This window comes from Ovis aries, chromosome 6 (assembly GCF_016772045.2).
Source record: "Ovis aries strain OAR_USU_Benz2616 breed Rambouillet chromosome 6, ARS-UI_Ramb_v3.0, whole genome shotgun sequence".
NCBI lineage: Eukaryota > Metazoa > Chordata > Mammalia > Artiodactyla > Bovidae > Ovis > Ovis aries.
The window spans coordinates 68,264,371-68,281,023 of NC_056059.1; the positions used below are offsets into that span (position 1 = coordinate 68,264,371).

The window sequence follows — 16,653 nt, forward strand, 5'->3', positions numbered from 1 at the left end:
TCTGCCATAAGGGTGGTGTCATCTGCATATCTGAGGTTATTGATATTTCTCCTGGCAATCTTGATTCCAGCTTGTGTTTCTTCCAGTCCAGAGTTTCTCATGATGTACTCTGCATATAAGTTAAATAAGCATGGTGACAATATACCGCCTTGACGTACTCCTTTTCCTATGTGGAACCAGTCTGTTGTTCCATGTCCAGTTCTAACTGTTTCTTCCTGACCTGCATACAGATTTCTTAAGAAGCAGGTCAGGTGGTCTGGTATTCCCATCTCTTTCAGAATTTTCCACAGTTTATTGTGATCCACACAGTCAAAGGCTTTGGCATGGTCAATAAAGCAGAAATAGATGTTTTTCTGGAACTCTCTTGCTTTTTCCATGATCCAGCAGATGTTGGCAATTTGATCTCTGGTTCCTCTGCCTTTTCTAAAACCAGCTTGAACATCAGGGAGTTCCTGGTTCACGTATTGCTGAAGCCTGGCTTGGAGAATTTTGAGCATGACTTTACTAGCATGTGAGATGAGTGCAATTGTGCGGTAGTTTGAGCATTCCTTGGCATTGCCTTTCTTTGGAATTGGAATGAAAACTGACCTTTTTCAGTCCTGTGGCCACTGCTGAGTTTTCCAAGTTTGCTGGCATATTGAGTGCAGCACTTTCACAGCATCATCTTTCAGGATTTGAAATAGCTCCACTGGAATTCCATCACCTCCACTAGCTTTGTTCATAGTGATGCTTTCTAAGGCCCACTTGACTTCACATTCCAAGATGTCTGGCTCTAGATTAGTGATCACATCATCATGATTATCTGGGTCGTGAAGATCTTTTTTGTACAGTTCTTCTGTGTATTCTTGCCACCTCTTCTTAATATCTTCTGCTTCTGTTAGGTCCATACCATTTCTGTCCTTTATCGAGCCCATCTTTGCATGAAATGTTCCCTTGGTATCTCTAATTTTCTTGAAGAAAAATTAGTCTTTCCCAGTCTGTTGTTTTCCTCAATTTCTTTGCATTGATCGCTGAAGAAGGCTTTCTTATCTCTTCTTGCTATTCTTTAGAACTCTGCATTCAGATGCTTATATCTTTCCTTTTCACCTCTCTTCTTTTCACAGCTATTTGTAAGGCCTCCCCAGACTCAGTAAGGTGAATTCTTTCAGAGTTTCCCAGCAATGAGAGGAGAGACCAGGTAACTTGAAGGGAGTACTGAGGAGAGAGAAACCTCAGCGTGCTCCTGTGGGAAGTTTATGAGCTGTCAGCTGCCTTGGTCAGCCACCAGAGGAGGAAAGTGGGTGAAGCAGAGTTCTTTCTCATCTACTCTTGTGCAAAGCAGCTTTCTTAACAGGGAGGGGGAGAATCTGACCTAGTAGCAGCATTGTCGCTACCACTGTTAAAAGACCAGAGTATTGCAATATTGCTCTTCTCATGGTATAGTCTGCTGCTGCTGCTAAGTCACTTCAGTCATGTTCGACTCTATGTGACCCCATAGACGGCAGCCCACCAGGCTCCCCTGTCCCTGGGATTCTCCAGGCAAAAACACTGGAGTGGGTTGCCATTTCCTTCTCCAATGCATGAAAGTGAAAAGTGAAAGTGAAGTCGCTCAGTCATGTCCGACCCTCAGCAACTCCATGGACCGCAGCTTTGCAGGCTCCTCCGTCCATGGGATTTTCCAGGCAAGAGTACTTGAGTGGGGAGCCACTGCCTTCTCCACATGGTATAGTCTACTGATCGCTTTATAATGATGTTCTCTTTGGGAGGGGTAAAGATAGAACTGGACTTGTAGCAAAAGGTTATAGGAGGTGGCCAAGTGCTCTGATTCTTGAGGCAGATTGCCTAGACTCAAAGCCCAGCTCTGTCACTTGCTATGTGAACTCATCAATTATTTATCTTCTCAGAGGCCCAGTTCCCTTGTCTGAAAACAAGAGTAATAATAGTGCTGCAATAGTGATGGGTTGTTGTGAGCATTACCCAAGACAAGATGAAGAACTTAGAACAATGCCTGGCACACAACCAGCCTCATGGAGGTACTGGCTACTATCTTTAATGGTTATGCCAAGGATCTTGGGCATTGGTGCTGGAAATGACCCAGGGGTTTAACTGACCCTGACTTTTCCACCTGCCACTGGCCCATATTACTGCTAGGATTTCTTTAGCTGTTCTTTACCAACATGAAATTCTTTTAATTTAGCATGCAAATTAATATTTGCTTTTTAAGATTACAAGAGGCTGTTCTTAAGAGGAAAAATAAAGTCCTCTCCTGCAACGTAATAAGGAAGAGGGCACTCTTAAGGAAAAACTGATTTCGGTGACTGTTATGAGCTCTGAAGTACAGAATAAATATACTGGAGAGGAGGGGTCTACATGCTATTGAATATCTGACTCTTATTTTAACTGATTAGGGAAGCTATATTTATGCTTCATACACTTCTTAAAACATTCTTCCTCTAAAATATTCCAAAGCACCAAAGTAAACATCTGGCACCAGGCAGTATGCAAAATAATCTTTTGCTGTTATTTTTCATGGCAGTGCAAGATGTTACTTGGAATTGCTCTACCTCACTGCCCCCTGCTGATCGAGACTCAGTACAAACCAAAGCCCTGTGACTACACTGGTCGATTTCAGATTGTGTGCTCCCCACAGGCTGCAAAAAGATAGCCCAATTTCTTCCTATTAAGAAAATAAATTGCTGGGACTTGCCTGGTGGTCCAGTGGTTAAGATTTTGCCTTCCAATGCAGGGGGTGAGAGTACAATCCCTGGTCAAGAAGCTAGGATCCCACATGCCCAGTGGCCAGAAAACCAAAAAACATAAAACAGAGGCAACCTTGTAACATATTCAATAAAGACTTTAAAAATGGTCCACATAAAAAAAATCTTTAAAAAAATTAACAAAAAAGGAAAATAGATTGCCATTTTAACTTACATCCTTGTCAGGTACTGGTTTTGTTGGACTTGTAGTTTATTCAATTCGGGGGACCCTCTAAAAGATTAAAGAGTACAAAGTGACAAATACAACATCAAAGGTGGAAGAAAATATCTACTTTAAAATAAGAAAAGAAATGACAACAGATTTCAAAATGCTAACAGCTGCCACAAGCATTGCACAATCCAGAAAACAAAATATTTTGTATTAACTAGCTGTCTTACACACCTCCCAAACTCTCTTTTCAGTTCAGTTCAGTTCAGTTCAGTCGCTCAGTCATGTCCGACTCTTTGCAACCCCATGAATTGCAGCACGCCAGGGCTCCCTGTCCATCACCAACTCCCGGAGTTCACTCAAACTCACATTCATCGAGTTGGTGATGCCATCCAGTCATCTCATCCTCTGTCATCCCCTTCTTCTCCTGCCCCCAATCCCTCCCAGTATCAGGGTCTTTTCCAATAAGTCAACTCTTCACATAAAGTGGCCAAAGTACTGGAGTTTCAGCTTTAGCATCATTCCTTCCAAAGAACACCCAGGACTGATCTCCTTTAGAATGGACTGGTTGGATCTCCTTTCAGTCCTTTTACCTTACATTAAAAAATTATTTGCCTCTTCTTTTTAAAAAAGGTTTTGCAATGTTTTCTGTGGTTGGAATAGAAAGACAATCAATCATGGTTCATTTTTTTTTTTTAACTGTTGATGTTTGAGAAGAATTTCCCTCAACTTCACAATCCATTTGAAATGTTCTGTGCATTTCAGGTTGATGGTCAAATTTGGTGGTCAGTTTCTTAATCATAGAAAATCATTTCTATGATTCATGCATGCTGTTTCAGGACATTTTCTAGTTTTCTACTACAATATGTAATCCTGAATACTGCTTGAAATAGGTAGCACTTATTAATCAGTTTATGTCTATGTCCCCCTTGCAGTGGATACAATTTCTGTTTTTTTAGATGGCAGCATTTCATGTTAAATTAGCAAGATATCTAAATACTTTTCTAATTAAGTGTATTTTCACTCTATTCCTTAATGAAATCATCAAACAGTCCAAAAACTGATTACTTCTGTTTGACATTTGTCTCTTCTTTTTAAAAAATTATCTTTATTTGTTTATTTGGCTGTACTGGGTTTAAGTTGCAGCATGTGGGATCTAGTTCCCTGACCAGGGATCGAACCTGGGCCCCCTGCATTGGGGGGTGCAGACTCCCAGCCACTGAACCACCAAGGTCCCTATCTCTTCTTCTTGATGAATTACTGCCGGGAGCCAGCACGGGAGATCCCACCCATGACAAGGTCATGCGGAGAGACCTGACAGGCAAGGCGAGTCAGGTCTCAAGGGGTCCTCTGTCTGAGCATCTACCCCGAAACCAAAATCTGTCTGTTACTGTCTGCTATACTATACACTTCTGACATTACAGGGGGCTTTCCCTGACCACCTTTCTCTGGAAAAAGTTAACTTAGAGCTCCAACTGGTCTCCTGCATATGAAAGAAATGTCTCGGCTTAAAACCCTTTGATGGCTTTCTAACTTACCTGACCGGTCTGCCAGGACTTTTACAACTTATGATTGTTTACAGCCCCCCAGCTGCGAGAGGCATGCAGCTTAAAGCATCTTAAAGATATAGAGCCTTTTTAGAGCTAAGAATTAGTTTGGTGAAGGGATTCATTGGTTGAGTTAATGTTTGCCGCCAGGCCTCCATATCCTTTATCTTTTAGGCACCTGGGAGGATATTAATCAATGTAATCAGGATGCAGAAATAGGAATATAGTAGTTTTGATGTTAGCAACACTAGACTTTTGAGTTAATGAATTTTGTCTTCGTTATAAATCACTGTACTCCTCTTTCTTTGTTTGTTATAAATTGTTGTGTCCTTGCTATGTAAGAATGTAACTTTATTTAGTGCTTTCTGAGAGTGGCACCAGACTTTGGGAAGAACAACACTATTACCCTTATCAGAAAAGGGCTGTAAAATGCTAATTGGCCTTCTGGCCAGAAGATGATGTAAATCACTTAAGACTTGTGTATACAACTAGGTATGCAGAGAGAAAGCCTGGTCTCAATAACCGTCAGGGCTGCTGATGCTGCATAATTTTGTATTATCCATTGATCTCTATGTAGAATCAAAAGTATAAAAGGCATTTCCGGACAATAAAGAATGGACCAGTTTCTCAGACCAGCTTCTCAAACTGGTTTCTTGGATATCTGCCCCCCCCCCCCATGTTGGCTCTCTCTCTCTCTTTCTCCCTCTCCCTCCCTCTCCCTCCCTCTCCTTTTCAGGCTGAATTCCCATCTGGGGCGTGGAGGCTCTCCAAGTCTACTTACTTGCCCTGGCTTCTAAGACCCACGCGAGAGGGAGCCCAAGGCGGGGCACCCTCCGCTATTCAAGCGGGCGCTGGTGGCCTAATGTAGACGGTGCAAGTTCCTTGTCTGGAACTTTATTGGTTTTCCACATAAACCAAGTTATTCAGCCTCTTTTCTCCACTATATTTTCCTACTATTACTATTTCTTCCTAATTTCTTTTTATATTTCTAAATAAATAAGTTTTTCCTCGCCTACTCTGTCTCCCCTTCGAATTACCCTGGATCCACTGGGGCTGGACCCCGGCAAATTACTGCTTTTGGTATAAGCTGGAGATTTTTGGTCGCAATTTTGTTTTTCAATAACAGGCTAATTTCTCCTGATTTCATTCTTAATAGTAACCACTTTTTTTTCATATTCCACTAAATTTACTACCTGAATTTTCTTTCAAAATGGTAACTCTGTGAGGTGGGTGTATTAACTAACTTTTTGTGTTAACCATTTCACTATATATATATATATATATATATATATATATCATCATGTTGTGCACCTTAACTTTTGTACACAACTTTGTACATACTTTACACAACTTTGTAAAGTATGTGTGAGGTGTATATACTTAACACTTTATACATACTTTACTTAACTGTGTTAAGTATGCCTAAACAATGTTGGGAAATTTTTTTTCAGTTGTTTAATAAAATAAGTAAAATGTCTATTGCTTCTCACTTGTTTTTACTGAAAATTTCCAAAACAACATTCAAAACTGCAGCTAATACTTTACCCCCCCAATTTCTCCTCAGCAGGACCCAAAACTGCCTGCTGCCACTCTAATGCCTGCGGTGTGATGGAAATGTGACAGACAGGACATTGAAGTGGAAAGGGACAGCTAGCTGGCTGAACCAACTGTGTTTGAAATAGCTTACTTTTGAAAATTTTGTGTAAATGGATGACCACATGAGCACAGAGCTAGAGCCCCTCACAGGGTCATTGACTCCATGGGGAGACTTCCAGTCTCTCTGTGATCCCTCCTGTTTCTAGGCATTGCCAGGGTTTGGGGACAACTCTGTATGGCTTATTGATTCCATTCTGCTGTGCCTGTCCTTGCAGAAAACTGTTTTAATTTAAATCAGGTGGATGAAAAGTGAAAGTCGCAGTCGTCTCCGACTGCTTGCAATCCCGTGGACTGTAGCCTGCCAGGCTCCTCTGTCCAAAGGGATTCTCCAGACAAGAATACTGGAGCGGGTGGTCATTCCCTTCTCCAGGGGATCTTCCCAACCCAGGGGTCGAACCCAGGTCTTCTGCATTGCAGGCCGATCTTTACCATCTAAGCCGCCATGGAAGGCTGTGGATGGAAAGTCAGTCTAAAAGGAGAAAATTCACAATTAAGAAATATTTTTAAATGTACCTTTAAAAAAATAGGCAGATCCACAATTATATTTGATGATTTCACTCTCTCAGTAATTGATAGAGCAAGCAGTCAATAAGGATATAGTAAACTTGAACATTTTGAATAAGCTTGTCTTAACTGATATTTGTAGAATACTGTATACTTGAAAACGTATATTTTAAGGTATGAGATAGAAATCAAGAGACTGGTTTATCTTGTCCCTTCAATAACTTGACGTTGGAGTATGTCACTTATTAGTAGAATAAGAGAACTGGGGTATCTGCTTAACTAAAAAGTAGATTGTTTCTAAGATCCCTTTTAATTCTAAAACTCCATGAACTTGATGTACATATTAGACACTAGGATGATTACATGAAGAAAGCAAATCAGACCATATTTACTATTAACATTTTGGGGAAGCATTTGAAAATGTATTACTGTCATGCTCACCATCAAACTTATGGTTTTGGCCTTTCCTTCTAGCTTTTGTATAAGACCAAAGAGAGACACTGGCCACTTTGACAACCTGAAACTGGAATCCAGGTATGTCACTAACAGCATGACCTTTGCAACCAAATCCAGCAACCAGAACTTCATCATTTTCCTCAATAAAATTCAAACAGCCATCATTTGTACAAAGGTTGTGATTTTTTTTTTTTGCCATTTCTGATTACTGAACCCTGACACACTTCCTAATGCAGAATTTGGCTCTTTGGCTTCAACTTCTACTTTTTCAAGCACAATTTCCTTGGCATGAGAAGCACCTCCAAAAGGGTTGGCTTTCAGAGTTATGCACAAATGGGCTTTCTTGTACTGTTTACTGGGGCTTCCCAGGTGGTGCTAGTGGTAAAGAACTCTCCTGTCAATGCAGGAGCAATGCAGGGTTGGATCCTTGAGTGGGGAAAATTCCCTGGAAGAGGGCATGGCAACCCACCCCAGTATTCCTGGCTGGATAATCCCATGGACAGAGGAGCCTGGCAGGCTATAGTCTATAAGGCCACAAAAAGTCAGACATGACTGAAGCAACTGAGCACGCATGTCTTGTTTATCAAGTCATTTCCAGTCTTGCCAGTGGCTAGTGAGCTTCCTGGCAATATGAAGACCAGGATATTTGCCTGTCATCCACAGGCCTGAGCAAGAGAGAGAAGAAGGAAGGAGCCACAAGGAACCACAAGGAGCCACAAGCCACTGCGAGCCCAGACCTTAAAAAAAAAAAAAAGAACTTGCACACTTGCAATAATTAGTTGTAATTAGTGTGACTATTTCTTGTGTGTTATTAGGCTTGAAAATTCTGTTTTTCATAAACGGACTAAATGTTTGCTCTCACTATATTATTATATTGCAAATATTATATCACATATAGTATTAATTGACTTAGAACCTACATTTTTCTGTTGTACTATACAATTTACTTAGCCCAGTTCTATGGTGATTACCACTGATTTAATATTGTCAGATTAATTTTGTATGTATATATTCTTAGGTAGAGCATCACTGGGTCATTAGGCTTCCTTTTTGTTGTTGAAAATGTATACCTTCTAGGAAGGAAGGTGGATATTTTAGGAAGGTGGATACTAAATGAAGGAATACTTTAAGGAAAAAGTATTGTTTTTAAAATAATTTAAATAGAAAATAAAAGTCTCGTTGCTATAATCTGCTTTGTATTCTCAACTTTTATGTTTTTGTTTTTTTTTTTTTTAAGATTGATAGTATATTTATCTGGGCAGCCAGTTTGCAAGACTTCAGATTTCTAAAAACAAGTATTGAGGCCCAAAATGTTGGGATTCCAACTCATTTTCTCTCAGAAGGCTCTGAGGTCCTTATGCAAATTCCTTCCATTCCTCTCCAGCAACCAGCTTTGCATAGTAGAGACCTTCCAGGAGGAACAGTGCCAGGATTCCTTCTGATACACCCTCTGCTCTCCTCTTAATGGCTCCTGGACAATGCATCTATCTCATAAGTATTAGTTTGGTACAGAAGTAATTGCAGTTTCAGACTGTGAATTTTGAATCATTATGACTAGGCTCAAACACATCTTTATTAATTAAAATAGGAACCATTATAATTGACACATTTTTGCCAATGAGAAGTGTTTGTTTATTCCTGTAGTGTAAAAATCCACGTTTCAGGATTCGACGAACTCTTGGAAAGCATTTTGCCTCCTGTGGTTATGGAAGGGTTTTCCCTGCAAACATTGTGGAGATGCTTGAAGAAGTGGCAGTCAGTTGGCGAGAAGTCAGGTGAATATGGCTGGTGAAGCAAACCTTCATAGCCTAATCCGTTCAACTTTTGACGCATTGGTTGTGTGATGTGTGGTTGGGTATTGCCGTGGAGATGAATTGGGCCCTTTCTGTTGACCAATGCTGGCTACAGGTGCTGCAGTTTTTGGTGCATCTCATTGATTTGCTGAGCATACTTCTCAAAAGTAATAGTTTTGCCAGGATTCAGAAAACTGTAGCAGATCAGACCACAGCAGACCACCAAACAGTGATCCTGACCTTTTTTTTTTCGGTGCAAGTTTGGCTTTGGGAAGTGCTCTGGAGCTTCTTTTTGGTTCAACAGCTGAGCTGGTTATTACCGGTTGTTGTATAAAATGCACTTTTCATCACACATCACAATTCGATCGAAAATGATTCGTTGTTGTTGGCTTGAATAAGATGACACTTCAAAATAATGATTTTTTGGTTTGTGGTCAGCTCATCATGCATGCACTTACTGAGCTTTTTCACCTTTCCAATTTGCTTCAAATACTGAATGACTGTAGAAGGGTTGACATTGAGTTTTTTTCTTTTTTGGCAACTTCTTGTGTAGTTGTAAGATGATCAGCTTTGATGATGGCTCTCAACTGGTCTTTGTCAACTTTCGATGGATGGCCACTACTCTACTCATCTTCAAGTCTCTTGTCTTCTTGACAAAACTTGAACGACTGCTGCACTGTACCTTTGTTAGCAGCTCCTGGGCCAAATGTATTGTTGATGTTGCAAGTTGTCTCCACTTCCTTATGACCCATTTTGAACTCGAAATAAAAAAAACACTCAGGTTTGCTTTTTGTCTAACGTCATGTCTATAGTCTAAAATAAATATAAAATAAACTGCAAGTAATGTGAATAGCAAAAAACATAAAGTGAGAGATATGCATTAAAATGATGTATAATATAACCCATTTATTTAGCATGTATTCCAATATCAAATGGCAAAGTTCAACAATGTAAAACCACGATTACTTGTGCACCAACCTAATAAAAGGGGCTGATCAACTGATTCTTTCCAGGACAAAAAGGTGCACTTGTGGCTTCTATCACGTGACAGGGGATCTGCTGGAATAACTGAGCACTTTTGCTCAACAGACCTCCTGTTTCAATTTGGCCTTAGCAAGGTCCCCATCAGGTATAAGGAGAAGGCAATGGCAACCCACTCCAGTACTCTTGCCTGGAAAATCCCATGGACGGAGGAGCCTAGTAGGCTTCAGTCCAAGGGGTCGCGAAGAGTCGGACACAACTGAGCGACTTCACTTTCACTTTTCACTTTCATGCATTGGAGAAGAAAATGGCAACCCACTCCAGTGTTCTTACCTGGAGAATCCCAGGGACAGGGGAGCCTGGTGGGCTGCCGTCTATGGGGTCGCACAGAGTCGGACATGACTGAAGTGACTTAGCAGCAGCAGCAGCACATAGAAAATCCAGTGCACACAAGGTTAGTGATGCCATATACGGGGGAGATGTCTTGGCCTCTAGGGACACGCCCACCTTGCTCCAATCTGCTGCCAGGAGATGCTGGTCTTTTGGGAAGGAATTGCTGGTATGCAACCCTCACACTGTCCTCCTTTTCTTTCTGGGGTGGCTGCAGAAAGTACCTGTCCTATTCTGCAATTAACTACCCAGTAAAAACTCTGCCCAGTGGGGTAAGGCCTGTCATTTTCTAGGCCTGCCTGTGACTGACTCCCTCAAATCTTACACAGGGGACTAATCAAGACAAAATGAATCAGTTCCTTCCCAGGATGGTCTAGTAACTATGCAGATGTACACATTAAACACTTGCGGGTCAACCCACACCCTAAACTGGGTGATCCCAACCCTTTCCCACTTAATCTACCAGCATAGGTTATTCCACCTCTGGATGAATCATCTCATAGGACTCCTCCTGGTTTAACTGCATACAATGGTGTGGGTGGTGTTGCAAAATGTTGTTTTAATGCCTGTTAGAATGGGAGAGGACAGGGAGGTGAGGGAATAGGAGGAGGAGCCAAACAGGAAACATTGCAAGCTGACTCTGGAGCTGAACTCCTTTTCACTCGCCAGGGTGCTGTGGAATGTATCATCACACCTGCCTCGTCCTGTTCGTGTAAAGTCAGCAAGCTTCACTTGAGTATGTCCTAAGTGGGAGGTACATTTCACATTCTTTGTCTTTGGCTTCAGTGTCCCTTCATTAGACCATGCTGTCATATTTGGTGAAACTTCTGAGTTCACCAGAACCTCCAACACAGCTTCATTTTTCCTGGCTCTGTCTCTTTTCTAGACATCACTCCATTTACCTGGATGGCCTTCTCACAGTTCCTGCCCTTTGTAATCTTCTCCATCCTCCCAAACCCACTTGTCTTGATCATCTTAGCTTTTGCTCTGTGTAAGAAAGACCTATCCTTTACCGTTTCTGAATCGGGTTCCTTAGTGAGTCACCAGCAGAATTTAATTTTTTTCTCCAGGTTTCTCTAGTGGGGACCGTGAATTGGCTTCTCATAGTTCTGTCATGGCAGGAGTCTAATGTGTAGTGATCTCACAGATGCAGAAGCAATCTCTCATACTTCTCAAAAGAGACATACCTCTAGATATCTACTTGATTCATTTGTTCATGTATCTTGTTTCAGTTCAGATTATATTCTTTTGGAAGTGTATATATTTTGTATCTTCTAAGATACTGTTGCAGTGAAAAGAAAAAAAGATGACTGAGTTTTTCTCTTTCCTTTTCCTGAGAATGAAAGATAAAGAGAAGATAAAGAGAACAGTGAGCAGGTCTGAACATTCCTTTTTTTTTTTTTTTTCCTTACTTTAACTGCTCTTAACTCTGCATGTCTGTAGCTAGGTTTGCTTTTCGGCCTCCTAACTCTACAGGTGCTAAATTGGCAATTCTTCCTTTGACTCTATGCTAAATACATCCCCTATCTTGTGTTTACCTTTGCAACACCCTCCCTTGTAGCTACATATCAGAAAAAAGGCCAAAGAGCCACCGCCAAACTGTCAGACTCAATTACTGGGTTACTGACGCCAGTTTATGACTGTCTTTGAAACAGTACAAGAGGAAGAAATCAAGATCATATCACCTTGTTCCTCATCACAAACTCCTGACTGTGAGCCCTTGACTTATATAAGCCCCTGAAGGAGATCAGCCCTGGGATTTCTTTGGAAGGAATGATGCTGAAGCTGAAGCTCCAGTACTTTGGCCACCTCATACAAAGAACTGACTCATTGGAAAAGGCTCTGATGCTGGGAGGGATTGGGAGCAGGAGGAGAAGGGGACGACAGAGGATGAGATGGCTGGATGGCATCACTGACTCGATGAACGTGAGTCTGAGTGAACTCCGGGAGATGGTGATGGACAGGGAGGCCTGGTGTACTGCAATTCATGGGGTCGCAAAGAGTCGGACACGACTGAGCCACTGAACTGAACTGAGAATCCTCATGGAGCAGGGAGCACAGTTCTTGACACATCAGCCTTGTGTTCTCCTCTCTGCCGGCTGAGAATTAAAGCCATCTTTCTATTTTCTCCAAACTCTGTCTTCGTATTTTTTTGATTTAGCTTCGGTGGGCAGAGAAGGCCAAGAGTTTGGCCAGCAACAATACTTATTTAACAACTGATGTTCAATTAATGGCAGAAGAGAAGGAATGAATTCCTCCTGGATCCTGTAAAGAAGTCTACCATGAGCCCACAAAGCTTTAGCCTAAAACTTTGTATGCATTTTACAGCACTGTCTGTAGCTTACCCCTATTTGTTTTTACATGAAAATGTTATGAATTGGTTACACTAGGTAAACTTATGGGCTTCCCAGGTGGTGCTAGTGGTAAAGAACCCACTTGCCAATGCAGGAGACATTAGAGATGTGTGTTCTATCCCTGGCTTGGGAAGATCCCCTGGAGGAGGAAACAGCAACCCACTCTAGTATTCTTGGCTGGAGAATCCCATGGACAGAGGAGCCTGGTGGGCTACAGTCCATGGGGTTGCAAAGAGTCAGATACAACTGATGAGACTTAGCACTCACAGAGGTAAATGTAATGCTTTGAAAAGATGTGTAATATTAAATTTCTAAGTCTTTATACCCCCTGATGGGCTTCCCAGGTGGCTCAGTGGTAAAGAATCTGCTTGTCAATGCAGGAGACACAGGAGACTCGGGTTTGATCCCTGGATCAGGAAGATCCCCTGGAGAAGCAAATGGCAACCCACTCCAGTGTTCTTGACTGGAAAATTCCATGGAAAGAGGAGCCTGGTGGGCTACAGTCCATGAGGTTGCAAAGAATCAGACACGACTGAGTGACTGAGCACTGGGCACATATCCTCTGATAAACTGCTGCTCACCCTTGTTGTATATTCCAGTTAAGAAAGCATGGCAGGATGGAGAAATATACCATGTTCATGGATTGGAAGAATCAATACAGTGAAAATGAGTATACCACCCAAAGCAATCTATAGATTCAATGCAATCCCTATCAAGCTACCAATGGTATCTTTCAGAGAACTAGAACAAATAATTTCACAATTTGTATGGAAATACAAAAAACCTCGAATAGCCAAAGCAATCTTGAGAAAGAAAAATGGAACTGGAGGAATCAACCTGCCTGACTTCAGGCTATACCACAAAGCTACAGTCATCAAGACAGTATGGTACTGGCACAAAGACAGAAACATAGATCAATGAAACAAAATAGAAAGCCCAGAGATAAATCCACGCACCTATGGACACCTTATCTTTGACAAAGCAGGCAAGAATATACAATGGAAAATATACAATACACACCACTTTAAAAAGTGGTGCTGGGAAAACTGGTCAACCACTTGTAAAAGAATGAAACTAGAACACTTTCTAACACCACACACAAAAATAAACTCAAAATGTATCAAAGATCTAAATGTAAGACCAGAAACTATAAAACTTTTAAAGGAAACATAAGCAAAACACTCTCTGACATAAATCATGATCCTCTATGACCCACCTCCCAGAGTAATGGAAATAAAAGCAAAAATAAACAAATGGGACCTAATTAAACTTAAAACCTTTTGTGCAATAAAAGAAATTATAAGCAAGGTGAAAAGGCAGCCTTCAGAGTGGGAGAAAATAATAGCAAATGAAGCAAGTGACAAAGAATTAATCTCAAAAATATACAAGCAACTCCTGAAGCTGGATTCCAGAAAAATATGTGACCCAATCAAAAAATAGACCAAAGAACTAAACAGACTTTCTCCAAAATAGACACACAGATGGCTAACAAACACATGAAAAGATGCTCAACATCACTCATTATCAGAGAAATGCAAATCAAAACCACAGTGAGGTACTATCTCACACTGGTCAGAATGGCTGCTGTCAAAAAGTCTACAAACAATAAATGCTGGAGAGGGTGCAGAGAAAAAGGAACCCTCTTACACTGTTGGTGGGAATGCAAACTAGTACAGCCACTATGGAGAACAGTGTGGAGATTCCTTAAAAACCTGGAAGTAGAATTGCCATATGACCCAGCAATTCCACTGCTAGGCATACACACTGAGGAAACCAGAATTGAAAGAGACACGTGTACCTCAGTGTTCATTGCAGCACTGTTTATAATAGCCAGGACATGGAAGCAACCTAGATGTCCATCAGCAGACAAATGGATAAGAAAGCAGTGGTACATATGCACAATGGAACATTACTCAGCCATTAAAAAGAATGCATTTGAATCAGTTCTAATGAGGTGGATGAAACTGGAGCCTATCATACAGAGTGAAGTAAGTCAGAAAGAAAAACACCAATACAGTATATTAACACATAAATATGGAATTTAGAAAGATGGTAATGATGACCCTATACGTGAGACAGCAAAAGAGACACAGATGTAAAAAACAGACTTTTGGACTCTGTGGGAGAAGGCGAGGGTGGGATGATTTGAGAGAATAGCACTGAAACATGTGTATTATCGTATGTGAAATAGATTGCCAGTTCAGGTTCGATGCATGAGACAGGGTGCTCAGGGCCACTGCACTGGGATGACCCTGAGGGATAGGATGGGGAGTGAGGTGGAGGGGGGTTCAGGATGGGGAACATATGTACACCCATGGCTGACTCATGTGAATGTATGGCAAAAACCACCACAAGATTGTAAAGTAATTAGCCTTCGATTAAAATAAAATAAAATAATAAAATGAGAAATCACAATGCACAGAACTAAAAAAAAAAAAGCATGACAGGGACTTCCCTGGTGGTCCAGTGGTTGACTCTGTTATGCCAATGCAGGGGGCATGGGTTTGGATCCCTGGTCAGGGAACTAAGATGCCATGTGCCCCACAGAGTGGCAAAAAATAACAAAACAACAACAAAAAACTTACACACACACACAAAATGTACACTAGCACAATAAAAGAGAAATATTAAAATATACATAATTTTAAAAAAAACATGGTGAATAAAAGTTAAATGTTTATGGGATGAATAAATAAATGGAAAATCTGATATTTAAATCTATTTAGGCAACTTCTTGCAGAAGTTTATATATTGGCAGATATATAAACAGTCTTTCAAGGGAGTGAACTCACCAACAAGAGTCTGGTCTGTATTTCTTTCAAGTCTGGCCAGCTAGTACACAGATGTGATCACTTCTTACTATAATTAGCTTAATTTTATAGATGGGGAAGTAGAGGCTTAGGCAGGTAAATGGGCTTCCTAGGTGGGTCAATTGCAAAGAATCCACCTGCCAATGCAGGAGACATGATTTCCATCCCTGGGTAGGGAACACCCTCTGGAGGAGGAAATGGCAATTCACCTCATTAATCTTGCCTGGGAAATTCCATGGACAGAGGAGCCTGGTGGGCTACAGTCTATGGAGTCTCAAAGAGTCAGATTCAATGGAGCACGCATGCACTAGGCTGGTTAACAAGCCCCACAGTAGCTGTAGCTGTGAGTAAACAGACCATACTACAAGGGCCCCCAGGCCTCCAGGAGACTCAGGCCTCTGGGCCAACTCCCTCCTGTAGGACTCCAGTGCCAGTTCAGGACTTCACATATACTTTCCATGCTGGGTTGAGATTATTGGAGCACTTCAGACTCCACCCCTGGGTCAAGAGCTCCTCCTTGCAGGGACTATGTCTTGTTCACCTCCCTCTGTGCACTCAGCCTGCCACACAGAGGGTGCCCAGGAAGTGTGAAAATGAGTAGGTAAAAATGTATAAATCCAAGAAACTGATGAATGATTCCCAATTTTATAAGCCTATCTTTTTAAAAAAGTTTTTTTATCGGATTATAGTTGCTTTACAAATGTGTTACTTTCTGCTGTATAGTAAAGTGAATAACTTATACATACACAGATAACCCTTCCTTTTTGGATTTCCTTCCCATTTAGGTCACCACAGAGCACTGAGTAGAATTCCCTGTGCTATACAGTAGGTTCTCATTACTTATCTATTTTATAGTAGTGTGTATACATCAATCCCAATCTCCCAATTCATCCCACCTTCCCTTTCCCCCTTTAGTATCCATAGGTTTGTTCTCTACATCGTGTCTGTATTTCTGCTTTGCAAATAAGTTCCTCTGTACCATTTTTCTAGATTCCACATATGATATACGATATTGGTTTTTCTCTTACTTCATTCTGTATGAGTCTCTAGGTCTAGCCACGTCTCTGCAAACGTCTAGGCTTGTCTTCTATAAGCCCTTTTATATTTAACTTGTGCCAAGATTATAAGTCTAAATGAAAAAAAGAATTCAATGCTTATATGAGACCGTGAACGCAGTGTTTCTCAAGATTTTCTTACTCTGTTTTCACTGTATTGAAAATGTTCACTCAAGCAGATCTTCTTTACTTTGAGTTGATCC

At 41.1% G+C, this 16,653-nt stretch overlaps 2 long non-coding RNA genes across 2 annotated transcripts; one reads left to right on the forward strand and one right to left on the reverse strand.

Moving 5' to 3' along the window:
* Positions 1-8,622: 8,622 nt before the first annotated feature.
* LOC132660010 (uncharacterized) lies at positions 8,623-11,621 on the reverse strand. The gene is made up of 2 exons (XR_009601150.1): positions 10,175-11,621; positions 8,623-9,618 (listed from the first exon to the last, which is right to left on the reverse strand). It is a non-coding gene; the product is annotated as an uncharacterized LOC132660010 (long non-coding RNA).
* Positions 10,896-12,900, forward strand: LOC132660009 (uncharacterized). The gene is made up of 2 exons (XR_009601149.1): positions 10,896-10,985; positions 11,887-12,900. It is a non-coding gene; the product is annotated as an uncharacterized LOC132660009 (long non-coding RNA).
* The last annotated feature ends 3,753 nt before the right edge of the window (positions 12,901-16,653 follow it).